The following is a 27,710-nucleotide window of genomic DNA, read 5'->3' on the forward strand; positions in this document are numbered from 1 at the left end:
CTTTCTACTCTGTGTCTCTCATCGTCCTGCCCGTCTCTCGTTTGCTTCTTGTCTTGTACTGTGTTTTTTCCCCCCTTCTCATAATGTCGACCCCCACCACCTCTTCTACAGCCACCACCACTGCCATCATATACACCTCCTCCTCCGCCGCTGCCACCACTATCACGTGGTGTGCCGCATCACTCCCCCCTCAGTCCATCCCCCCACTCCTCACTCTCCCGTCTCCCTCACTATTTGTCGCCCCATCCCCGGCTCCTCCTTCCCATGCCTCCTCTGATCCCTTCCCTCTACTCGCTCCCTCTGCTCCTTCCGTTCCTGCGGCCCCCGCTCGGGTGGTCACCCGGAGGGCTACGGCCCACGCTCCACTCTCCCCTTCGCCTTCGTCATCGTCTTCACCATTGCCTCGCCATCGCCCTCACCATCTCCGGCGCCGCCTCCAGCACTGGGACCTGCCACTCCCCGCCACGTTCCAGTCACTCCCATCCCCCACATCTCCTCTGTCGCCATCATGCGCCCCAGTGGCACCCCTGCCTCTTCTACTCCCAAAATGGCTCCGCCTCGTCCCCCTTCCCCCACTCATTATGCCATGGATGTGTCCCCGCCTGTCTCTGCCCCCTCCTCCTCCTCCTCTACCCCCTCCTCCTACCGCTACCTCCTCTCCCGTCCTGATCCCTCCCTTCTTGAAGCCCGGAACCTTACCCTCTTCCTTCGCCAGAATTTTCCTGGTGCCTCCATCTCCCTCCTCACTCCTCGCTGTGATTCGGTGCTCATCTCGTCCCCCAGCCCTGCCCTCCACACAGACCTCCTTTCCCACATCCCTGTCACCCGTTCTGGCCCTAATGCCTCCCTCACCCCTGCTCCTTCCCCGCCTCTCTCCCACCAACCCCAAACCATGCGTCGCCCACCGACCCTCACCACGGTGATCACTCAGCTTAGTCTGACGATCACAGAGGAGGAGGTGTTGGCGGAGCTTCAGGCGCATCCCCATCCGGAGGTGCATGTAGTTTGTCACATACATAATGCTGCCGGCCCCACCCGCCTTATGCGGGTCTTTTCTGAGCATGCCCCCTCCATAGACCGTCTCCAGAAGGAGGGTGCCCTCCTTTTTAACCAACATTATAAAGTTGACCCCTCCTGTTCCCCTCCTCAATCCCTCCGCTGCCAAAGTGCTTGTGGTATAATGCACACCCGACATCTGAGTGCCGCGAGGCCCCCACCTGCCCGCACTGGAGGCAAGCCCACTTTTTACGGCAGTGCCCCAATCTCCAGTTCCCCCCCCCCTCCTGTAATACCTGTAACCTCCCTCATCCTACCTACTCCAAGAAATGTAAGGCCCGACCCCCTCCTACCACTCCTGAACTCAATGTTCCTGTCCACCCTCTGAACGCTCCCACCCCTCCCGGCAATTCCCTTCACCCACCCCCTACCGCTGAGTACATCATCAGATTCTTCACCATCGTCCTGCAGAATGTTCATCCTTTTCAGCACCCGCACACCCTCCAACAGATCTCCCTCGCCACCCGTTCCGTTTTCCAACTCAAAATGTACGCCACCTACTCCAACAACCAGGTCCATTTCACCTTCTCCCATCTTGACACCCTCATTTAAATTCCTGTCACGGCGCAACAGCACCGTATCCTTTTCAACAACATCTGCTCCCTTCCCGCCAAAAAGAACCTCCTCCTGCACACCCTTGCCACCCACCACGTGGATGCCTTCCTCCTCAATGAAACGTTCCTCCAACCCTACCACACCATCCACACTTCACCCTACCTCCTCCACCACTCCGATAATCCCCTCCCAATTGCGAGTGGCGGAGTTGCCATTGGTCACCACCGCCAGATCCCCGTTCGGCTCCAACCTCTCCTTCCCGACCCCACCGAACACCTGATCCTTAGTCTGTTCTTCCCCGGCCTTACCGTTACCTGCGCCACCATCTATGTCCGCCCTAACGCCCCTATTCCCTTCGACTTCCCCTCCCACATTGACCGTACCTTCTCCTCCTACATGATCGCCGCCGACCTCAACATCCATAGTCGTTCCACCGCCCAGTTACGGCGGTGGCATCGGTTCCTCTCCTCCCTTCAAGGCGACCTCATCCCCATCCCCCAGCACACCTGTCCTGAATCCAACTCCACTCCCAATGTTATCCTTTCCTCCCCCAACCTCCTTGGCTGCATAATGGTGGATGTCCTGGAGCCCATTGGTAGCGACCATCTCCCTGTCCTCCTCACCGTTTCAGACGTTCGTCGCCCTCACCCTGACCCTCGTAATGACCCTCCCCCTAAGTACATCCATGCCTATTCCCATGCCAACTGGAATGCCTACCAGGATACCCTTTCCACCTGGGTCGATAACCACCCCTTCACCTACCACCACCCTGACGATGTAACCCATGCCGCCTCCTTTCTCCAGCAGACCTTATCTGAGGCCGTGGAGGCCCACGTCCCTACTGTCGCCATCCACCCCCACTGTCCTACCTTACCCCCACAGGCCGTCCTCCTCCTCCGTGAATCCCACCGTCTCTACCGTGCCTTCCTCCGCACGCGTGACTTGGACACACTACAATGCCACCGGCAACTCCAGCGACACATTCGTAATTAGCTCGTGGCTAAGAAACGCCAGGACTGGCGACAGACATGCACCCATTTAAATGCTACCCTCCCTGTCAACTCGTCCAAGTTCTGGTCAGCCTTCCGTCGCCTTACCGGAACTAAACCCTCCCCCTACTATCCTCTTCTCCATGATGATCACCCCTTCCCTGACTCCCTTAGTAAGGCTAATCACTTTGCCTCTTACCTCTCCGATGTCTTTTCCATTGCCAATGATCCCCAGTTCGATTACTCCCTCTTCCCAGACGTCCACGATCGAACTGACACCTCTGTCCCTCCCCTTGCACCTGGTTTCCAGTACTTGGACAACATTGCACACACAGAACTCAATGCCCCTATCACTACACAGGATCTCATTGCTAACTCCGCACGAAACGCAACACCGCTCCTGGTGACGATCGTGTCACCTTCCATCACCTTCGTGAAGCTCCTGTCTCTTTCCTCTCCACCCTGGCCAGGCTCTACAATCTAGTCCTGTCCACCGGTTACTACCCCGACCTGTGGAAAACCTCCCGTATCCTAATGTTCCTTAAACCTGACAAACCGCCGTCCGCCGTCTCCTCCTACCATCCCATTAGCCTTACCTCGGTCTTCAGCAAGGTCCTGGAATCTATCCTCACCTGACGCATCCACCAGCATCTCCACCAGCACCGCCTCCTTCCCATTACCCAGTGTGGCTTTCGGCCGTCCTTCTCTTCCGATGACCTTCTCCTTCACCTTACTCATCTCCTTCCCGACCACCTTAATTCCCGTCAGTCTGCAATCTTCCTCTCCCTGGACCTCGAACGAGCTTATGACTGCGTATGGCATTCTGGCCTTCTCTTCAAGCTCCAAACCTTCGCCCTTTCCAACTACGTCCGTCTGATCGGCTCCTTTCTCTCCCGCCGTCCATCCTATGTAACCATCCATAACACAGTTTCCTACACCTTTTTCCCCTCCGCCGGTGTGCCCCAAGGCTCCGTCCTCTGCCCCCTTTTGTACCTATAGTACACGGCGGACATGCCGCCGACGTCACCTCCCGTCCATCTTCTCCAGTTCGCTGATGACACCGCCTTCCTTGCCCTTGCCCCCACCATACAGTGCTCCCAACACCTTCTCCAATCCCATCTTGACCGGTTCACCGCTTGGTGCAACCAGTGGTTGCTCAAGGTCAATCCCTCCAAAACCCAGGCGATCATTGTAGGCAAACCCACCCCTTCCTTCCGCCTCCTTGATTTCTATCTCACCATCTATGGCCGTCCTATCGCCCTCACTCCCATCCTTAAGTACCTTGGTGTCACCCTCGACTGTCGCCTCTCCTGGACTCCCCATCTCCGGACAATCCAAGCCTAGGCACGCTCCCGTCTCCGTCTCCTCAAGCTCCTTTCTGGCCGTATGTGGGGTCTGGACCCCTCCACCATCCTCCACACCTATAAATCCCTCATCCGTCCTATCCTTTGTTATGCCCATCTGGCCTGGATCTCCGCCCCCCCTACGTTTTATAAATCCCTCCAAATCCTTGAACGCCATGCTTTCCGCCTCGCCTATCGCATTCGTCTCCCCTCCCCCATGCGGATCTTGTATGATCTTATCCCCTTCCCCCACCTCCTCCTTTTCCTTGAAAGGATACGGATCCTGTACACCTCCCGCAAACTCGATCCTCCTCATCCGCTTGTCTCACCCATCCTCTCCCACCCCCGACTGCTGCCGCACCCTTATTCCCACGTCCCACCCGGTCTCCATCTCTCCACCCTCCTTACCCTCTCCCAAGGTGGCTTCCGCCAGCTCCCCCTCCCTGATGATGTCCTCCTCCCCTCCCTCTACCCCTCCTATCAACTTTGATCCCCCCCCACTTCCTGTGTCCTTTCCTTTAGGCACACTCCCTCCCTTCCTTTTCCTTTCCCCTCGTCCCCTCCCTCCAGCCCTCTTCCCCCGGGCTTCCCCTCCCCCTTCCTCCCTTCCCCCTGTCTCCCCTGCCCATGGCATCTGCTCTCCCCTCTCCCTCCCTCCTCCACTCCTCCTCTCTTGGCAGGTCCCCAGACTCATACACGGTTAGTGAACATTCGCGCGCCGGAGATCAATGCCTCGTGTTGTGTGTGTGCTGTCGTTTTGTGCTTAAGTGGTTCAGTGTTATTCGTTTTGTGCACCTACGTTCACGTGTGACTATTTTCGTTTCTGTCTGTGTCCAAGTGTCTGAACAATTTTATCTTGGACTCTACGCCCGTGAACGGCACCTTGTATTTTACAATGTGTTGTCTCCGTTTATATGTCCACCATGTTTTTTTTCTCTAAATGTCTTCATTTGTATATCTGTGTTTCTCTGTGGCCAAAGAGCGGCGTATGCTGCTGCAGGCCTGCCTGTACTAAAGGTTTCAAAATAACAATAAAGAAAAAAAAAAAAACTCGGCACTTGGTCAGTCTGAGTCGGCAAGTCTGGTTAGTTGGTCAGCCAAGTTGGTCTGGGTCTGTCTCTCGTCCGCATTGGTGAGGCGGTTAGTGTCTGTCTGTTGTCCGCAGTGCTAGTATGTGTTAGGCCGCCAGTCTGCTCGAGTTGGCTCAGGCAATGGGCATTGGCGGTTGGATCGATCGGTTGGTCGGTCGCGCACTGGGACACAAAATCACTTGTCCGCCTGGAGCGTCGACGCAAGTGACGTCGCCACGTGACTCCAATGGCCGCGCCGTATAGCGAGGGATATTGGCTTCGCGGCCGAAAAGAGCAACAAGAGTCAACGCACGATGTCGGTCTGGCCGGGGCGAGCTGCGACGCCGTGAGACGGGAGATCGGCGCGCCTTCGTGCGTCCGTTGAAGCGGCTAGCAACGGACGGTTCGGGAGAGCGTTTTCGGGGTGCTGCGAAATGTCTTCGCCAGAAATCGCAGCTTATTAGAAGTTAAGTGACTGGACATATGTTGTGTCATTTACTTTTTAAATTCTTCTTGTGTTGTTGATTAGTCTCTCGTCCCCAGCTTGCTCGTTTGTCTCTCGTCCGCACTTGTTAGCCATTTAGTGTCGGTCTGTCTGTCTGTCGGTCTGACATACGTTAATAGCTGCCTCTGTCATGTTTGTCGGATTCGGTGTGTTAACGAATTTATAGCTTGAAGTGACGCCCGAATTCTTGAAATATGTTTTTATTTTGCCTATCATCTTGCGAGGTGGTATATGTGCAATGTAGAGCATGTTGTACGTTTTATCTAAGTCTGCATTTAATGGGTTTTATTTAAATAGTTATTTTTATAAAGTGGCCACCCTTCCACCGTAAGAGCCCTTTTAGAAACAAATTGCACTTTGGTGGAAAATAAGTTCTTAGTGTGAGTATTTGTACCATTTCCATCCCTCTTACGGGGTGCATAGTTAATGTCTTTGTCTGAGGTGTTAAAATTTTTTGTTTAAAGTAATCTGGTGTGTTGCAGATTTGCACCAGTGTAGTTTTTCAGAGGCTGTTGTGAGCGGTCGTGACTGCGGCCGTGTTGAAAGGGGGTGGAAGCTTCTCAGCACGAAAAAAAAAAAAAAAAATATTCTGCCTCTGAATAATTGTAACTTAATATTTCGAGGGTGCTTTTCTGCTTATAATTTTAAAATTGTTTTGAAAAAGCTTTAGGAATAAAATTTCCATTGGTTGAAATTTAATTTGTTTCCTTCAGTTACTCCTTGGCAGTTACTTCCACGCTCACATAGTGTGTTAATGTTCTTGATGAATCTCTAGTAAATAAAGTAAATTCCTTAAGAAAAGATTTCGAAAGTAAATTTTCACTGTTCATTAAAGAAAATGCTTTAAGAATTTTCACATAAAAATTCGGTGGCACTACTTTTCAGCACGCTGTCGTATGTTATGAAAGCCATCTAGAAAAAGAAAAGTCTCACGAAGAAGACAAAAGCCCTGTGGATCAACGGGCGGGCTAACACTAAATATGATGGAACAGTGTCGATTACTTAGAAAAGACACCGCACAAACCAGTACGTTTAAAAATATTAAACCACCACCAACAGACCTGAAGGTCACATTATATAGAAAAGCAAAATGCCTATAAGAAGACGAACATCACCTATCGAAACGCAGTGAAGGTAAATATTGCAGGTAAATGCAATAAACCTTCCCTAGAATCCCGCGTTCCTCACAGTTATTGCGAATAAGGAATAACCTGTCTGGGATGTAATCATGGACCGTTCCTCAACCATTCAGGAAGTAATCCTTCCTCTCAATGTGACGGTGTAACATTAGGGCATACAAACCACTGTGTCCTTATATGTAGGCTATGCTGATACCAGCAAACGAGTATTCTACAGTAGTTAATTACATAACATGAACCAGTACTCACTAATAGTGCAATTCTCCTGCACCAACTGAAAATTACATGTTTGTTTCTACGTTTATCATGGTAAAAGATGTGCTATGGAAATTAGCTGGTTATTTCATGGGAAGCTCTTCGCAAAGCCAAATGATACACTTGTTACGCAAATGAGTCTACATTATGCGGAATTATCACCAGTGAGACAAACAAATAATTAGTTGGTGTTAAGTGCATGCGAAAATTAAACGGAAAATACGCAGATGTTCCGTCATTGGTCACCTGACACTATAAACATGAACAATGGCGCAATAACAACCCGGGTAGAGGTCGAAAGAGACATCAATAGCTTGCAAACAAATTAGTCTTGCTATAAAACATGCTAGCGCAGTTCACTCGTTAACACCTCTGTCTTTCTCATACACTTGAATACAATGCTTGGCCTCAACTGCTTGTTATGTTTTTTTTTATTTTAGCGTCGTCTAACCACAGGGAAGTTATAGGAATTTTGGGATCTGAAAAATAAAGTCAAGGTTGTGAATATTTGCTCGAGCCAAGTGAATAAGAGACAACAAAATAGCGCAGAGCAATGTTCTTGAAAATGGCGTAAACTAAAGCAAACGTAATGCTAAGCACTGTGGGATCAGCATTTTTTGTTGGGAGACTTCCTCTTCTGGGCAGCTTGCAAATGTGAGATAAATGAGAGAAATTTTAAATACGAAGAAGTGAGCCTGGAAGATGCACGACAGAATTAACTAAGTGCAAGGCGCTTAGAAGATGGATTGCACTAAAGCCTGAGCGACACTTACAGTTTCCAGATAAAGCAAGTGGGCACAAGTCAGGGTGACAGCCGGAAAGCGAACAGAATACCAAATCCAAGTCTCCTCTCCTGAACCGCCCTCAATTCCCAAACACCACTTGGAGGGATGACTAAATGCTGCTGCCAATGTGACGAAGGAGAAGGAGCATGTCCCTTATGTGCCTAAAAACAGGAGATTGAAACCTACCCAAGCCCTACAAAACCCCTGTTACGATCAATTACGTTGATACTGGTACCATACAATCTCTTTCCATTGGTTAGCATCATTAACGCCACGTCCGGTGGCACTGGTAGTACGTTGGGCTGATCAGTTTACAGGGTGGTCCATTGACAGTGACTGGGCCAAATATCTCACGAAATAAGCATCAAACGAAAAAACTACAAAGAACGAAACTCGTCTAGCTTCAAGGGGGAAACCAGATGGCGCTACGGTGGCCCGCTAGATGGTGCTGCCATAGTTCAAACGGATATCAACTCAGTTTTTTAAAAATAGAAACTCCCATTTTTATTACGTATTCGTGTAGTACGTAAAGAAATATGAATGTTTTAGTTGGTCCACGTTTTTCGCTTTGTGATAGATGGCGCTGTAATAGTCACAAACGTATAAGTACGTGGTATCACGTAACATTCCGCCAAAGCGGACGGTATTTGGTTCGTGATACATTACCCGTATTAAAATGGACCGTTTACCCATTGCGGAAAAGGTCGATATCGTGTTTATGTATGTCTATTGTGATCAAAATGCCCAACGGGCATGTGCTATGTATGCTGCTCGGTATCCTGGACGACATCATCCAAGCGTCCGGACCGTTCGCCGGATAGTTCAGATTTTTAAGGAAACAGGAAGTGTTCAGCCACATGTGAAGCGTCAACCGCGACCTGCAACAAATGATGATGCCCAAGTAGGTGTTTTAGGTGCTGTCGCGGCTAATCCGCACATCAGTAGTAAGCAAATTGCGCGAGAATCGGGAACCTCAAAAACGTCGGTGTTGAGAATGCTACATCAACATCGATTGCACCCGTACCATATTTCTATGCACCAGGAATTGCATGGCGACGACTTTCAACTTCGTGTACAGTTCTACCAATGGGCACAAGAGAAATTACGGGACGATGACAGATTTTTTGCACTCGTTCTATTTAGCGACGAAGCGTTATTCACAAACACCGGTAACGTAAGCCGGCATAATATGCACTATTGGGCAACGGAAAATCCACGATGGCTGCGACAAGTGGAACATCAGCGACCTTCGCGGGTTAATGTACGGTGCGGCATTATGGGAGGAAGGATAATTGGCCCCCATTTTATCGATGGAAATCTAAATGGTGCATTGTATGCTGATTTCCTACGTAATGTTCTACCGATGTTACTACAAGATGTTTCACTGCATGACAGGATGGCGATGTACTTCCAACATGATGAATGTCCGGCACATAGCTCGCGTGCGGTTGAAGCGGTATTGAATAGCATATTTTATGACAGGTGGATTAGTCGTCGAAGCATGGCCCGCACGTTGACCGGATCTGATGTCCCCGGATTTCTTTCTGTGGGGAAAGTTGAAGGATATTTGCTATCGTGTTCCGCCGAAAACGCCTGACAATATGCGCCAGCGCATTGTCAATGCATGTGCGAACATTACGGAAGGCGAACTACTCGCTGTTGAGAGGAATGTCGTTATACGTATTGCCAAATGCATTGAGGTTGACGGACATCATTTTGAGCATTTATTGCATTAATGTGATATTTACAGGTAATCACGCTGTAACAGCATGCGTTGCCAGAAATAATAAGTTCACCAAGGTACATGTATCACATTGGAACGACCGAAATAAAATGTTCAAACGTACCTACGTTCTGTATTTTAATTCAAAAAACCTACCTGTTACCAACTGTTGTGAGCCATATGTTTGCGACTATTACAGCGCCATCTATCACAAAGCGAAAAAAGTGGTAAAACTAAAACATTCATATTTCTTTATGTACTACACGAATATGTAATAAAAAGTGGGGGTTCCTATTTTAAAAAAAACGCAGATGATATCCGTGTGACCTACGGCAGCGCCATCTAGCGGGCCAACCATAGCGTCATCTGGTTTCCCCCTTCAAGCAATACAAGTTTCGTTCTTTGTAGTTTTTGCGTTTGACACTTATTTCGTGAGATATTTGGCCCGGTCACGATCAGTGGACCACCCTGTATAAATCGGAAGGAAAGCGGGAAAGTAACTAACTTCTTCACGCGGCCACAACAGCGACACTAGGCGAGTACTTCTGATGTGTAGACAGAAAGCCAAATTTGACGCACAAGTACACACAGGGGGATGCTGTGGCTGCAGGCATCACCGTGCCTGTTTCAAAGCATTAGCGCCAGGAACTAACCACGATAACGTTTCAGGAAACACGACCTTTCCGCAAAATGTGAGTGCTTCCCAGGAGGCTGCCGCGCTCTGCTTTTGAAACAAAACAGTACACCGCCGTACATCCCAGAATCACATCCTTTCTCTGAGAAATCGAATAATTTGCCACTCCCAGCAAAAGTACACGGCTCATGATCAAGTATTCGTAAGAGAGCTGAAACGGACATCGTTAAGCGATATGAGACCTCATGTTAGACAATACACTGAGGTGAGACAAGTCGCTTTCTCCTTGCGGAGTGCAGCAACTCGCTAGTCATGAACTCAACAAGTTGTTAGAAATATTGAGCCGTGCTCCCTCTATAGACATCTATCCTTGCGAAAGTGTCCTCTATGTCCCATAAATTATCGGTGAGATTCATGTCGGACCATCTGGGTGGCCAAACCATTCGCTCGAATTGTCCAGAATGTTCTTCAAACCAATCGCTAACATTAACGGATGTGAGGTCCGCCAGTTCTGCAAAACACCGTTTTTTCCCAGTACCCAAACATGTTTCGGCACCACTGTGCCATCATCAGTGGGTTTACGTTTTTATTTATCCTGCAATGTGAACATTTTTCTTAAATGATTATAAAATTATGTGCATCTCTAGTTCAAACAATAGATCGTTTCTTTTTGTAAATACCTTTACGTTTGGTGTGCATGAATTTTCTGGATCACTTGTCTGTTAATTACTACAGTTACGCGTGCATCACAACACCTCAGCGTGATGCAGAGAATGGAAGTGCTTACCAAACGAAAACGTAAGTAAAAACGAATATACGCGCGAAAACATCGCGACAAACTAAATTACATTCTGGAGGATAGGTTAACTCCCAGCAAAAAAAAATTCTCATCAGCGTCGTTTGGTTGCAGATGTCAAGCAACCTGTAGTAATTAACAGACAAGTGATCCAGAAAACTCATGCACACCAAATGTAAAGGTATACACAAAAAGAAACAATGTATTGTTTGACCTAAAGATGCACATAATTTTATAATCATTTAAGAAAAATGTTCACATTGCAGAATAAATAAAAACGTGAACCCACTGATGATGGCACAGTGGTGCCGAAACATGTTTGGGTGCTGAAAAAAAAAACGGTGTTTTCCATAACTGGCGGACCTCACATCCAACTATTTTTACTGCAAACACTGCCAACACAAGGAGCTGCAAACCAAAATGATGAACAATCGCTAACAGTTATGGCTCGGCCTATGGCGCATTGTCATCCATAAATATTCCATCGTTGCTTGAGAACATGAAATCCATGAACGGCTGAAAATGGTCTCCAAGTAGCCGAACATAACCATTCTAGTCAATGATCGGTTCAGTTGGACTAGAGGATCCAGTCCATTCAACGTAAACACAGCCCACACCATTATGGCGCCATCACCGGCTTGCACCTCGCCTTGTTGACAACATGAGCCAATTTTCTCGTCGGGTCTGCGCTACACTCGACCGTACTGTCAGACTGAAATCGGGACTCACCCGACCAGACCACGGTTTTCCAGTCGTCTAGGTTACAGCCGATATGGGTAAGAGCTCAGGCGATGCGCTGCAGGCGATGTCATGCTGTTAGCAACGACACTCGCGTCGGCCGTCTGTTGCCTTAGCCCATCATCGACAAATTTCAGGGCACTTTCCTAGCGGATTCGCTCGTCGCACGTCCCACACTGATTTCTGCCGTTATTTCACGCAGTGTTGGTTTTCTACTCTACTACATTATTCATTGTGAGACATGATGCCTGAAATTTGGTATTATCGGCACACCCTTAACACTGTGGATATCCGAATACTGAATTCCCTAACGACTTCCGAAATGAAATGTCCCAGGCCACCAGTTCCAATTACTACTCCGCAAAGTCTTTTGATTCTCGTCGTGCTGCCATAATCGTGTTGGAAACCTTTCCACATGAATCACCTCCTCCGCCAATGCACTGCTCTTTTATACCATATGTACATGATACTACCGCCGTCTGTCGACGTGAATATCGCTATCCCATGACTTTTGTTTCCTCGGTGTACATTAATTTTGAAAACAATCTGAATATTTTGAGCAAGTCTATCTTTAGGCGGTAATATTCTAGAAAATCACTAATCACTGTAATCAGGCTTTATTTTCGCATGCCAAACATCAGAAACAAAAAAAGAAACAAATAAACTGCATGTTTTCAGTACACAATATTGGAGGTGCTTCTGCGTTTTGCGTTGCCTTATCTACCTTCCACTCTGCAATATCCATCTTTTTCCTTTCTCAGTTTCCTGATAATGAGTCTTTATTTAATACTGATTTTGCGTTTTTAACTTCTTGTTAATTTTATAACTATGTAACTTTGACTTCCGCCTTTATATTACATGCCTTGCAGTGTGTGTATTCCCATCTCGTAGGCTTAAGATTTCCTTTATTCTGTATTCTAGTTTACTAACTGTTTCTAATTGTACCTACATTGGCGTGGCAGAGTTTTATGCAAATTGGATGACAACAGGGAACATACCACAGAAAATGAAGAACTCAAAGATCATCGCTCCGTTTAAGCCAGGAAAACCAAGCGACCAGTCAGTGTAGTATAAATCAATCATACTGTTCTCAGTGTCATATATAAGCTGCTCGAGGGATTCCTATATAACAGATGTAGCCCAAAAATACTGGAATGAATCCTAGACGAACAAGCAGGATTCCGACCTAATACAAACACAAGCTTCCCTGACCAAGCATTTTCCCTAAGAAACTATATAGATCCAGGCTATCAGAAAAAGCAGAAACCATCAACTCCATTCATAGACCTGAGCGCAGCCTGTGATACTGTCTGGAGATAAGGGCAGTTGTACAAACTAATGTAAATAATTCCATGCAGCTGTACTATCAGAGTAATCCATAACACAGTTGCTGGAAGAGCGTTTAAAGTGTTTACTGGAGGAAGAAAGAGCTCCACCGGGGTGCTCAACGAGGGCTACCAGAGGACTCAATCCTTGCCCCACTGTTCTTCAGTCTTTAAGTTTCCGACATTCCAAACACACGGTCTAGGAAGATGGAGACTGCAGCAGAACCGAACGAGGCTGAAGCATTACGCTTCCACCTTTGTAACCACTCACCAAGAAGAGAGCTCTACGTTATCTCTGAAGGGAAGCGCCTTCACCATAACAACTACTCCAGATATCTAGGAGCTACTTTGGACAGGACGCTCTCTTACGAGGAACACCTGACACACACTCCAAGTAAAATGAGGGCACGAAGGAATATTATCGATAAATTGTACTGCACTACTTGGGGCTGCATAGCAAACTTACTCCGCACGTCAACAATTGGGCCTGTCTACTCAGTGGCAGGATACTGCGCTCCAGTGTGGATTAAGAGCCCGTACACAAACAAAAGTGAAGTGGTATTAAACGCGCATCATCAGCGGCGCAATAAAGTCTACCCAAAAAAAAAAGGTCTCCTCAGAGGATACAATAAGATAAGTAATAAACCATACATATTGATGCAACTGACCTGGAGGCCAGAAGATGTAAATCGAGATGACCACCGCTACTCACTGCTAGAGAAATGATGACCTACAACTTTGGCATATACAATCTCTAGAAACAACACTGGTTAGAACACTGTCCACCAATGGCATATACAATCTCTAGAAACAACACTGGTTAGAACACTGTCCACCAAAAGGCCAAAGCTTCATGGTAAATGAGAAACCGTCCGACTTTAATCACTCACGTAAAGTGTAGACAGTCTTAAACCGCATACACAATTGTCACGGAAGAAGTGCTGACGCCTTCTACAAATGGGGAAAGATACAAACTCCAAATTGCGACTGCGATGTTGAAAAACAAACAATGCAACACATAGTTCATCGACATCTCTAGCGCAACAGATGCTATCGATTATATTCAGCGTCTGGATGCCAATTTGTAATTAGATATCATATGAGGTGTAAAAGAATAGCGAGATATGCCTTACGATAAATAAAATAAACACGTGTACCTACTCTTAAATATTAGCGCAAGATTTCTATATAGCTTAAATTACAAACGCACGGTAGTTCGATGGCGTTTAGTCTTCCATTGCCCTTTAGAATGTTGGTGATGGATGAAATATGGATTACCTACATTTGTTTAGCAAGTAGGGGAAGGAGGTGGGGATAAATTAGCGCATCACTAGGCCTTGCCTCATTATCTGCTGCTCAGCCTTGAATCTCTTCACAGTTTCTCACTGAGTGATCCTTTCGTCGGAGAGTAACGTTAACTTTGGGAGCCTCCTTGGCACTATTTCATAACAGGCTACTCGTCGGCACGGTGTTTCACCCTTTACACCAAACCTCTCAGCAATACAAATATGACATTGAAGGCTACAAGCACTCAGTCTCCCATCGCCATAAGACGAATCATAAATTGATGAGCCGAAACATTATGACTCGCCACGTGATAGGATGCCTGCTGCTCGCATTGTGGTCACACGATACAGTAAGGAAAGTATAAAGGCGTAGCAGAGACGAATGGGATGTCATTCTAGCGATCGTACGGCCCGAGAATGGGGAGAGCTACTAATGTAAGTGCAGGCTGTTATGGCCCGGCGCCAGGGAACAAAGAAACACGGAAACGACTAAGCTGCTGGGCTGTTCGCGAAATCCCTTCGTGGACGACTGTGTAAAGTGGTTGGAAGACTGTGAAAGCACGAGGAGGGACAAGATGTTGGAGGCTTACCCGCTCTGTAAAGAAGAATATGAGCAGTCTGTGTCAGATCTGACAACAGAGTACAATGCTTGTGCAGGCATAAGTGTTCCGGAACACACCGTTCAGAGCACACAGCTCACCAGGAAACGACCTCTAAAGTTCAAACATTACCACACCGACGTCTTCAATTACTATTGAAGTGGACTTGTAATCATCGAGACTGGACCGTGGGGGGTAGCATAATGGTATGGGCGACATTCATTGCAGTGGGAAGTGTGGTGGTTTTCGAAGGCACGATGACATCTGTGGACTACGTGAATATTGCTACAGGCTACTTTCATCCATCGGTGCTTGACGCCTTCCGCGACGACGACAGCACCTTCAAGCAGTATGTAAGTAGGTGTTTAGGTTTTCTTATTGGTAACGACACGTAGTGCTCTGTATGAAAATCACTGGCTGTGCTGTGTGCAGTCTGTGGCTGGTTGGCATTGTTGGAATACTCGCCGTTGTAGCGTTGGGCAGTTGGCTGTTAACAGCGCGTAGCATTGCGCAGTTTTACAATTTTAAAAAAAATGTTTCTTACAAATTTCAAAATTCCGCCATTTCTCTCCCCACATCCACCACTGCTGGCGGCTCACCTCCAAGTGCGCAATGCTACGCGCTGTTAACAGCCAACTGCCCAACGCAACAATGGCGAGTATTCCAACAATTCCTACCAGCCACAGACTGCACACAGCACAGACAGTGATTTTCATACAGAGTGCTACGTGGCGTTACCAATAAGAAAACCTAAACACCCACTTACATAGCCCCCATGCTCCCCACAAAAAATTTTACAAATTGTTTTGGGCACTGGCCAATACATATTTGTCAAAATTTTTTCACAATTACAATAACAAAGATATCATATGCACACACTTATTGATAAAATGTTGGTCAAAGGCTAAAATTTTCCCACAGTCCATAAAGACAGTCCTGATCATTCATCACAGTAAAATTGCAGTGTTTTTTTCTCAAAGTCTGAGCAGTAAAGGAAAATGCACACGGAAGTAGTGGATTTCCATGCAGTCTTGAAGAAGTAGTGATGTCCTTCCAACGGAAAGACAGTGCTGACTCTTGACATGCAGACAGGTAATGGGCCACAACAGAGCAAACCCACAGCAGAGTCATTCGAAGTTTTGAAGAATACTGGTAGGTAGGTCATCACAGAGCAGACCCACTGTAGTCCTGGTAGAGATTATGGTATTGGTGGGCCACCAGAGGTGCAGACCCACTGCAGTCCTTGTAGAAATAATGGTATTGGTGGTCCATCAAAGTTGCAGACCCACTGTAGTCCATGTAGAGACTGCCAGAAGCCATCTGTTGCGACTGTGCAGGTGCACAATCACCATTGAAGAGTCTTGCGGACAATATAGCAAGTCCATAAACCACCACTTGTGCACTTGTCCTTAGAACCAGCAATGCTGTTAACCAGTCCCTTGCTGAATTATTAACACACGTGCAAACACTATCAGTCCCTACTTCTCACATATTGTCCATATACTATGACCAACAGAAACGTGTGCAGTGAAATGTAACTTACAAGTTACTTAATTTAATGAACTGGTGTCAATTACAATCTTATAACATAAGAATACAATAACAAAGGTACAAAATACATCATTAAAGAACATAACAATACAGATAACATTTGTAGTAATAGGGGCTTTACAAAAGAATAGAATTAAACATATACATCAGTGTTACAGGAATTATGACATAAGTAAATACATAAAAGATCAGAACAACTTTTGAAACATCAACTTCACACATGAGCATTAAAACAAAACAGAATAAATAATGTCTAAACATCTTTACAAAGAAAATAACATTATATCAGAAAAATTCTACAACGTAACTCTCATCAGATAAACACATAAAGACAGGAAGAACACAAATACCCAAGGGTACACAAACACATAGTGGGATAACACAAGGAAAGGGCAGGGTTTGTTTTCAGTGTAACATTTGGTACTGCAGTCCAACCCAAAACTTCATTCCATAGATCTTTCGTCTTATTTCAACATTGTTTCCACCAAAAAAATCCTATCCAAGCATGGTTTCTGTATTTATATGTTCACATATTTCTTACCTCATTATTTATTTTCCATTATCTAACCTCATCATTTATTTCCAAGAAAATGCTACCTATACCTGCTTTCTGTACTTTTTTCGTATAACTTCCCAATGCATTTCTTCCAATTCATCGCAAATCATTCTCTTATATAGTCTACCCCCTCTTAAGCTAACTTAAATCTACTGAGCTCAGATGCTAAACTAAGGGGCGAGGCCATGCAGCAGCACAAAACAATTAATACAAACAGCAATGAAAATATGGAAATTGTCAAAGCAAGCAGCAGCAAATCTAAATTAGCAGAGCAAATGCAACATTAAAACTAATATGAGCCAATGTGCAGCAACAAGAAATATAAATCAGTAGTAAAACTGGCTTAACAGAGCAATACAAAGTGACATTCAGTAGCACTATGCATGGCAAACAGCAGCAGCAAATGCTATAACTTATACCTAAACATGGCAAAACTCAAGCAGAAAAAATAGTACACTAAAGACAACAATGCAGATAAGGGAAATGTCTATTCACATCTTAATATCTGTCATTAAAGTGGTGCACCACAAAAACTTATTCTATGAAATAAATTACCAAATACTTGAAAGAAAATTATGTATGCAGTTACTGTGAAGGGAAATGTCTTTTTGTGCTCCCTCATTTTTTTTGGAAGTATCACAAAATTATTATTTACTGGATCTGTAGACAGAAAATATCTATATTAGTACATCTATAAAATTTTATTTTAACCAATGCTGCAGTGCAGCTAGAAACTAGATATTAAACAAAATGAGCAAATATGTACAAAGGAAGGCATGAAACATCATTCATTAGCCATATGGCATTTCATAAGGTAGTAAAAAAAATCTCTCAACTAGAAAGAGAGTAGTCATAATCAGGTGTATAGACATAAAATATTTATCGTCATTTCATTAGCCATTTCAGTAAATATCATAAATTAAGAGCTCCACAGTGTAATCATATGTTTTCAAGATTGGGCATGTCGTATTTGCGATGATTTCTACAAAGAAATGTCAATAGCGAGGATAATGGCCTCTTTCTTTTCCACCTGTGTCACTGAAATGGCTCTCTAATGGCTTTTTTCCAGGCGACTGTCGCACAGCTGGGTGCTTACAGTGACCTACCTTCCTTACCGAAATATTTACGACATCAGTTTTCGCTAGTGACAGTCTGATGCAAATAAGATTTCACAGGTCGAAATATTTGCGTTACAAATCTGTAGAAACAAAATCCTGTAAATATAACAGTGTCCAAGAAATTTTCGTCGGCATTGTGGTACATTCACGCATTTACACACATTTCATAACTCTTAAAGTACGATTCTTGGTTTCCAACATCCTTTTCCACAAATCAGAGTCCCTAATCACTACTCATTATTCCTTACCTTATTATACATATACATTTACGACATCAGTTTTCGCTACAGTGACAGTTTGATGCAAATAAGATTTCACAGGTCGAAATATTTGCGTTACAAATCTGTAGAAACAAAATCCTGTAAATATCACAGTGTCCAAAAAATTTTCGTCGGCATTGTGGTACATTCACGCATTTACACTCATTTCATAACTCTTAAAGTACGATTCTTGGTTTCCAACATCCTTTTCCACAAATCAGAGTCCCTAATCACTACTCATTATCCCTTACCTTATTATACATATACATATTCGTCGACAATTCTTCAATATTTCATCATAATAAATACATACCAGAATCAAATTCCTCATATATCATCAGCTTATTGATCATAAACATACCTCAACAGCATAATACACATAGTCATCGTAACAATAGCATCATAGCACCTCACTCAAGTCTCAAAATCGTCGTAGCTTTCTGTAATAATTTCAAAACCTAAAAAGAATTCTCTGCTCATTTCAATAGTGTCATCTACCTTAAACGTACTTTAAAAATCATGATCTCATACCAAATGCGACATTCAAAGCTCTCATAGTATTATGAACAGTCCACAAAGTACAGAAAAAATACAATTTCATAAGTGTGAAATTATCCAACTGTGTAATTACGTAAACATCTGTCACTGATGTAGTAAAATAAATGTTTGTCTCTCTCAGTTAAATGATCAGATAGCTGCGTAATTTATGTGATAGAGAAATATGGTACAGATGTGTAAAGTTGCATAAGCAAATACCATATTAGCTAGGGCTCCTTGTGCTTGCCAGACACATGGTACACAAAGTAGGCGTGTACCCTCTGAGGATTAATGTAATTATACCCTCAGGTGTTACAGATTACAGCAATGGAATGAAATGTATCATGGAAAACTTTCTTTGTAATTCAAAAATCTTAAAAAATAAATGGTTTAAGTACAAAATTAATCACTCAAATGCGTGTCCTGTAGCGCTAAATGTGCGTCTTGCTGTAAGATAATTCTGTGAAAGTGTCGTAGTTATCGTCCTCTGTAAGCAAATTTCTGCTGAAGTCAATGTACTCACCTAATCATAAACGAAAGTGAAATGCTTTGCGAATATACACTCCTGGAAATGGAAAAAAGAACACATTGACACCGGTGTGTCAGACCCACCATACTTGCTCCGGACACTGCGAGAGGGCTGTACAAGCAATGATCACACGCACGGCACAGCGGACACACCAGGAACCGCGGTGTTGGCCGTCGAATGGCGCTAGCTGCGCAGCATTTGTGCACCGCCGCCGTCAGTGTCAGCCAGTTTGCCGTGGCATACGGAGCTCCATCGCAGTCTTTAATACTGGTAGCATGCCGCGACAGCGTGGACGTGAACCGTACGTGCAGTTGACGGACTTTGAGCGAGGGCGTATAGTGGGCATGCGGGAGGCCGGGTGGACGTACCGCCGAATTGCTCAACACGTGGGGCGTGAGGTCTCCACAGTACATCGATGTTGTCGCCAGTGGTCGGCGGAAGGTGCACGTGCCCGTCGACCTGGGACCGGACCGCAGCGACGCACGGATGCACGCCAAGACCGTAGGATCCTACGCAGTGCCGTAGGGGACCGCACCGCCACTTCCCAGCAAATTAGGGACACTGTTGCTCCTGGGGTATCGGCGAGGACCTTTCGCAACCGTCTCCATGAAGCTGGGCTACGGTCCCGCACACCGTTAGGCCGTCTTCCGCTCACGCCCCAACGTCGTGCAGCCCGCCTCCAGTGGTGTCGCGACAGGCGTGAATGGAGGGACGAATGGAGACGTGTCGTCTTCAGCGATGAGAGTCGCTTCTGCCTTGGTGCCAATGATGGTCGTATGCGTGTTTGGCGCCGTGCAGGTGAGCTCCACAATCAGGACTGCATACGACCGAGGCACACAGGGCCAACACCCGGCATCATGGTGTGGGGAGCGATCTCCTACACTGGCCGTACACCACTGGTGATCGTCGAGGGGACACTGAATAGTGCACAGTACATCCAAACTGTCATAGAACCCATCGTTCTACCATTCCTAGATCGGCAAGGGAACTTGCTGTTCCAACGGGACAATGCACGTCCGCATGTATCCCGTGCCACCCAACGTGCTCTAGAAGGTGTAAGTCAACTACCCTGGCCAGCAAGATCTCCGGATCTGTCCCCCATTGAGCATGTTTGGGACTGGATGAAGCGTCGTCTCACGCGGTCTGCACGTCCAGCACGAACGCTGGTCCAACTGAGGCCCCAGGTGGAAATGGCATGGCAAGCCGTTCCACAGGACTACATCCAGCATCTCTACGATCGTCTCCATGGGAGAATAGCAGCCTGCATTGCTGCGAAGGGTGGATATACACTGTACTAGTGCCGACATTGTGCATGCTCTGTTGCCTGTGTCTATGTGCCTGTGGTTCTGTCAGTGTGATAATGTGATGTATCTGACCCCAGGAATGTGTCAATAAAGTTTCCCCTTCCTGGGACAATGAATTCACGGTGTTCTTATTTCAATTTCCAGGAGTGTATATCGTAGTTATTACGTACCTTACCGTGACCAAGAAAGTACTATAAGTGACATATTGTTGTGCTACGAAAAAGGCTGTCTCATTGTAGCTATACCACAAAAGTTACTACTAAAAGATGTTTTATTTTCCAGAATAATACAGAAAAACTGTGCAGATATAAAACAGATACAGCACAAAAGCAACAATGTAAATTGTGTCAGATATTAGTAGCGTCGTGATATAATCGTGTAGCTGTCAAAGATACCAAATACTAAGTCATCTTTAATCTCACAGAAAGTACTTCAAATAAAGAATATCTTTCCAAGTAAACCGAAATGTTGCATTAAAATCTCATTAGCAGTATATGTTCTAAGTATATAAGCCTTATAGTCGTTACGTAAACGTGCAACTAACAAGCAAAAATGTACACACACAATAACACTGTGTCGTCTGTTCACTATAACAATGCATTTGTAATTTCTGTTTAAATAAGTTCTCTTGGTCCTTGACTGGATATTTAACTTCAAACATTGTTGCATGTTAACAGTTTCTAAGTCTGACAAAGCATACTAGTAACGAGAAGTGAAAAGTTTTATGGCAAAGACAAAGTTAAAAAGCAGATTATCTTTCAATAATCGGTTTTACATTTGAAATGTGGTGTAAACCTTTACTCTTCCTACTATGCAGAGCTCCAGCTTCAACGGAATTGTCATGTGGTATATGGTACATCGGTAAAGAATGCTCAAATTTTTCTCAAGCTTAGCGTCTATGTTATTTTTCTTTGAGCCAGCCGGCGCACGTGGCTCCCTGCGGTGCGAGTCATTGTCTGTCTCTTTGTTGGCATGCGTCATTCATGGAATTTGGAGATCTAACTTCTACAAATTCACCTTGACGAGAAGGCCCTGCCCTGTTTGAATCTCGCCAGTTCTGATTAAATTCAGGTCTGTCGTTATGATTATATCGTCTGTCGTCATGTCGGTAATTTCTGTAATTAATTTCTTGTCGATCACGTGGTGGAGAATTTCTCCCTGAATCGTAACTATGCGCTGGACCATTGCGTCTAAAGTTATTCTGTCTCCCTTGATAATAATTATTTTGGTTCCCATATTGTCTGTTTCTCTGATTGTCTCTGTGATAGTCACTACTGCGGAGAGGTGATCTTTCCCTGTAATTATTACTACTCTGCCAACGGTTGTCATACGGGTGGTGTCTGTTTTGGTCACGATTTGTGTTGTGAGAATAGCCTTGTCATGTCCAGTTATTATTTCTTTCATCGCGGAATTGCGACGGATGTGACCTGTAATTGTTGTGTTCCTGTTTTCGCGTTCCGCGATTGTCAGTGTCAATTTCTAATTCTTGTAAGAGTCACTGAAAAGCTTCAGTGTCGTCTTTCACAACGTCCTGCCAAAATAATGTGTCGTAAATGTTCAGGTAATTTGTTTAAGCAAATGCGGATGAGTTCTGAGGGGCTGTATGGGTTTGAGAGATACTGATTCTTGTGCAACATGTCTTCAAAATATTTCACAAGACTGGAAAATTCAGATTGTTCAAAATGTTTCATCATTATGATGCTATGTTTTACTCGGTCTTGTGTAGCTTGAGACCAACATGCTGAGAGGAAGGCATGATAAAATTCTCCTTCACTGTGGCAATCGTGAATGACCGATCGCATTCTTACAGCTGGTTCATTCTCTAAATAGCCACACATAAATTCTAATCTGTGCTCTAATGACCAATTGGGAGGAAAACAATGAGAGAATTGATGGAGCCATGCTTGTGGATGAATGTCGTTGCCAGAATTCTTAAATGTTTTTAATTTACGTGTAGTAATGAACAGCTTATAGTCAAAATCATCATGTCGGCGAGTCGCATGTCGGTCGTAGTTACGTCGTTTCGGCGGTTCCATCTCAAAATTCGATGTACCTTACGAATTTCTTTCATAATTTCCGAAGTGCCCTGAGTTATTATTTTGTGGCTGTTCCGTGTTTCTATGTCCATCTTCCCGTATTGGAGCGTGAGTGGCCTCTATAATATGTAATTCCTGTATTACCTGTGTCAACTGATCTTGTACTTCCCAGATTTGTCTTTGGTGTTGTGTATTAATTTGACTGTGATTTTGTTTGAATTTCCTAATTTGTTCACACTCTTCTGTGTCATTAAAGACTACCGGTTTTGTGTCATTCAGATTATCATCTACCTTCGTAGATAAATTATTTAGATGATCCAAAAGTTCAACTACTTTCTCAGATAATGAACTAATTTCCTCCATGTGTCTTTCTGAACCAATTTTCAGAGTATGTACTGTGTCTTTTAAGTTTTCCTGAGTTTTTGCAAGTTGCGTAACTGAATCGGTAGATGCAACTGAGTCAATTTTAGCTTGCAAGGTGTCGTGATTTTCATGAACTATAGTTTGCAGTTCCTTTATGGCTGCTTCGTGGTTCTGTAATGCATTTTCATGACGCGAAAAAAATAGGTTGGAAATGCTCACAAATTTGTGTTTTTACTTCATTACAGATTTCTGACATTTCGATTCGATTTTATGTAACTCAGTAGTTAAATCTTCACATGTTTGTTCAAGTGTGGTGTCTTACTTTTGAAGATTTTGTTCCATTGTGTCTAACTTTTGAAGATTTTGTTCCATTGTGTCTAACTTTTGAAAATTTTGTCCCATTTGTTTCTGATTTTGTTTAAGCGTTGTGTCTAGATTTGAAGATTTCGTTCCATTGTGTCTAACTTTTGTAGCCTTTGTCCCATTTGTTGCATTAACTGTAATAACAATGCACTGGTGTCTGAAACATGTTCCTCAGTGCTTTTCGGCAGTGAAGTTGCACCGGCAACATTCACATTTTGACAAGAAGAAAATGTGTCTTGACTTATTTGAGAAAACGGTGAGGACCCAAAACCTGAATCAGCAGTATTTGCAAAATTGTGTCCTGTCATTTCCGATTCCTGAGGCGGGCTGTTGCCGACCGATCGATCGGTAATGCTTCCCTTTTCACTAATTGTTTCACTGTGCACACCATTGTTTGCCACCCGCTCCATTTCCCTGTGCACAATTACCAAATTACTACTTTGAACATTAGTTAATTCATTACACGGTGGCGCTAATACACTGCTTTCGTCTTCACTGTCATTTCTCAGTTGACTTTGGAGCCTAGTATTATGTTTTTCACACGCCATTATTGCCACAATAGTTCACACAACAACAAAGAAAAGCACAATTTGAAGAGCAAAATAAGAAAACACATTGACATAGCATTGAAAATAATATCTAGTTAATTGCAAGTGCAGCTGCGAAATACTTGGTGCAAATCTACAACCATGCCGCAACCGTTTTACTGTACAAGAATGAAAAACTACAACTACAAAGGAAATTCTCTCTACAATTACGCGCTAGCAATAAACAAAAGCTACACTAATTACACAAACTACAAGAAAACATCAGAAGATTCCAGTGAGGTATCCTCGGCTAAGGGTCGTCGTATAAAACGTCCCCTTAGAAAAATTACACATGACTGTGTTTAAACTGACACACAATATTTTTTGGCGCAACGCAATCTGACTTTCAAAAATCCCTACAAAGGAATGGCCCTGACTAACATTAACCTATACGATTCACAAATCACTTACCTCACAAAAATCTTCATTACTCGAACTACTGCAATACAGCAAGCGCCACTACTGCCAGCTAAATAAAAGATTCAAACTGTGGAAGGCACTAACTATTGATAGGCATAGTTAGGAAATGAAAGATTTTAATAGAGAACAAACAATGTATTTACCTTAAGTACCAAAAGTCATAATATATATAGCAGTTCAGTTCATGACATCCAGTCTTACAAATTTCAAAATTCCGCCATTTCTCTCCCCACATCCACCACTGCTGGCGGCTCACCTCCAACTGCGCAATGCTACGCGCTGTTAACAGCCAACTGCCCAACGCTACAATGGCGAGTATTCCAACAATGCCAACCAGCCACAGACTGCACACAGCACAGCCAGTGATTTTCGTACAGAGCGCTACGTGGCGTTACCAATAAGAAAACCTAAACACCTACTTACAAGTGTAATTACCTCTGTCAGAAGACCAGAATCGTGTAACAGTGGTTAGAAGGGCATGACAGCGAATTCACGTTGGTGTCTCCACCACCCAATTCACCTGATCTTCCCTCAACGGAACACGTCTGGGACACTACCGGGCGCCACCACCAGGCCGTCGCTTCTGAGAACTGCGTGACCTGTTTGTAGATACCTGGTGCCAGTCTTTGTACTGAGTGTGAAGCAAAACGCTTAGTGGCATAAGACATAAATTTGCTTACCAGCATATGATTTAGTATTTACAGGTCAGAGAGAATGTTATGACCACCTACCTAATGGCCAGTATATGCCCCTTTGGCACGGATAACGGCGGCGACGCGTCATGGCATGGAAGCAGTGAGGCCTTGATATGTTACTGGAGGGAGTTACCTAATTCTGTAAGATGGCAAGAACTATGCCCCTTACATGAAGTCATTAATGATCACCTAACTCACGTTGATCCAACTGTAGGGCTGAACAAAAATGATGGACAAGGCACAATGCATCTTGTAGACGGTGTAGTAAGGACACATTGGAATAATTAATGTCAGGTGATGGTTTTAAAGTAATTCACACGACATGAAAACTTTTGGAAACGCATCGATTTACTGGAGGCTAGTTTATCCCAGGGAAGTATTCAGAATTGACCATGGTGCGTGGCTGTGAAGTGGCGAAGTGAAGCTTAAATAGGCAGCTTAGGGCAGCTCAAGCTCTGAGAAAGTGGTAACGGGGCACGGCCTCCAGCTGCCTTAAGATGAGTAACAGTGAGTGTGTGGTTGACCCCATGCTGGTGTACCGGGAAGCAGACGGAGAACTTGTATGCCTGTTGATAAATGTCCGTTGTCCCGTTGTCAGTGAAACATGAGAGAAACCTGTGCAAAGCTACTGTGGAGCAGTCAACAGAGGCCAAAATATGCGTGTTCGTGACTATAGCAGCTTCACGCTGTATTCACAGTCCGCAGAGTCTGAAGTAAATCAGGTGAAGAGCGACAGAATGAAATACGCCGGCCTCCGATGGGAATGTAGGACCGAGGAATTTGAAGTACTCTCCTGGGAGTCAGAATTCCGGAAAAATTTGTGTTTTGTGCAGATGCTAACCTTGACGGGTGGCCTGGGAGGAGCTAAATAGCAGAAATTGAGAGGAAGGGAAATTTTGTGGGAATTTGTTCACTTCCCAGAGCAGGCATTGGTCGGCACTGGGAAGCGACGCATAATTAACGTGACGTGTGCTGCAATTGGTGTAAGTTCTTTTGCTGGAGGGGAAACAGAGGTGAAGAGCAGAGTGGGAGAAGTCCCTGTAGTAGTCTTCTGTCCCCAGCTTGCCTAGAGTGCGGATGTGGCCGTTCTTCACTCAGCTTGCCTGAAAGAGAGTGAGCATCTCCGCAGTTTAGGACTTAGGAAATGGAACGACTGAACTTGGAGATAGAAAGTTTTCGTTCAGCTATGTACTGAGCAAGATAGCTAGAAGTGAATAGCCGAGCGCAGCCTTGCAGCACCACGAGGTCGGCCGACGACCGCATAACGACGACGCCACGCTGAATTCGGTGATATTGCACCCACTCCGGCTTGAATTAGGCCACTGATTAATTTGTTGGATCACGTCGCCAAAGTTTCCACGAGGGTTTCATGGGCCGTGTATTGTAGAATTCTTCTCGCTCTTCGCATTACGCCTGGGTCAGTCGATAGGAATTACTTTTGATTTATCGCGCTTTACTCCACGCAAACGCAATTTATTACCACTGCCTGTTAGGAGAGTTATGTAATGTGATGATTGAAGGTCGTGAGTTAAAATAAATCTGTGCTAATTGACTGCATCTGTTTTCAATCAAGTAGTTGAAATCCCAAGTCACTTTCTTAATTAATTTTATGTTCAACATTTGCATCTGGTGTTCAGTAGCTGAATATAACATCAATGTGCACCCATTTTTAATTAAAAGGGATCAATTCTGAATCAATTAATGTCAACACTGCCACCGCAGTTCAATCAGGAGTCACAGGGCCTTATGACTTCCTTTGCATTATCCGACATTGTTGCAGTTTTGCACTCTCTGTTGATCTGTTAGTCAATTACCTGGGGTGAACACACACCAAAACCAGATAAGTGACGGGAGGGATAATTCCTGTAAATTCCCTGGAGGGGGCCATGAGCTCTGACGCCACATTCAGTCACAGCACAGGTGTTCCTATCTGGGTCAGATCTGGCGAGTTGGGGGACCAGCACATCAATTGAAACTCGTCAGTGTGTTCCTCGAACCACTCCATCACATTCCTGGACTTGTGACATAGCGCATAATATTGTTGAAAATGCCGCTGCCATCGGGAAACAGGTTCATCATGAAGGGGTGTACGTGGTTTGCAACCAGTGTACGATACTCCTTGGTGCCTTACACGATCTGCACTGGGCAAATGGATGCCCAGGTGAATGTTCCCAGAGCACAGTGGATCCGCCGCCCGCTTGTCTCTGTCCTGCAATACAGCTGTCAACGAGCTCTTCCCCTGATAGGCGAGAGATTTGCGCCCTCCATCGGCACGATGAAGAAGGTATCGGGGTTCATCAGACCACGCAGCGCTCTGCCACTGTGCCAGCGTCCAATGCCGATGGTCACCGTAGTTGCCGATGTCGTCGTGTTAACAGAGGCGCATCCATGGGTCGTCGACTGCGGAGGCCCATCTTTAGGAGCGTTCAGTGCTCCGTGTGTTCAGGCACACTTGTACTCTAACCAGCATTTAAGTCCGATGTTGGTTTCAGCACAGTTCACCGCCTGTTCTGTTTTACCAGTCTGACCAGCCTACGACGTCCGACATCTGTAATGAGGGGTGGCCGCAAAACCAGACGATATCAGGACTTAG

Source organism: Schistocerca piceifrons, chromosome 6 (assembly GCF_021461385.2).
Source record: "Schistocerca piceifrons isolate TAMUIC-IGC-003096 chromosome 6, iqSchPice1.1, whole genome shotgun sequence".
Classification (NCBI taxonomy): Eukaryota; Metazoa; Arthropoda; class Insecta; order Orthoptera; family Acrididae; genus Schistocerca; species Schistocerca piceifrons.